The 750-nt window shown below is 38.8% G+C and overlaps 1 protein-coding gene across 3 annotated transcripts in view; it reads left to right on the top strand.

The window, feature by feature from the left end:
* Positions 1 to 750, top strand: part of NRG3 (neuregulin 3) — a 1286298-nt gene that overhangs the window by 1236169 nt on the left and 49379 nt on the right. The window lies entirely within an intron of this gene.

Raw genomic sequence — 750 nt, forward strand, 5'->3', positions numbered from 1 at the left:
AAATCAGAATCACTTCCTAGAAAAGTTTTGTTAAACATTTATTCATGGCAATGTGCAGGGATTATTCTTTTCAGAAACACAGAGAATGGTTTTCCGAATGACTTATGATGATTATAATCCCACCACCCTAAAACAATCACACTGATGGAGGGCTTCGAGTCCTTAGCAACTAGTCTTGTCAAAGATAAACAAAGCTGGACACCAGTTAAAGCGATAATGACAGATTTTAATCAGTAATATACTATTGCAGTAGGAAAGATACTCCCCTGAGAACTGAACTCAACATCAATTTGTGCAGAGGTGACTGGGCTTTTTAAAGGGAGAATAAGGGAGTAGGGAAGGGGAGCAGCAGGGTATTGAGCAGAGTCAGGGAAACAAAAAATTACGTAGTTGGTCAGCGCTGATGTATTCGACCAGCTGTGTCGGTTAGCTGGAAATTATAGAAGTTAGGATTCTATCCTGCCGCAGAGACTGGGAGACAGAGGCCCTACGCCTTCTGATAATTGCATTTCAAAAAATGGCTTTCTGGTCCTTGAGAAAGACATCCTTGGGGTGTAAGAGATGAGCTACATATTCACAATTTTAAGGCTTTTTTAGTAAATGCTCTAAGTAAAGGGAGGACAAAGGCCTATCATGTGGTGTAGGCTAGAACCACTAGAACAACCCTGAAATTCTTTTAGTAGCCTTGAGCTCTTTCTTTTCTTTCTCTTATTTCTTTTTTTTCTTTTTCTTTTCTTTTTTTTTTTTTTT

The sequence above is a fragment of the Propithecus coquereli genome, unplaced genomic scaffold (genome assembly GCF_000956105.1).
Source record: "Propithecus coquereli isolate 6110/MARCELLA unplaced genomic scaffold, Pcoq_1.0 Scaffold109, whole genome shotgun sequence".
NCBI classification, from domain to species: Eukaryota; Metazoa; Chordata; class Mammalia; order Primates; family Indriidae; genus Propithecus; species Propithecus coquereli.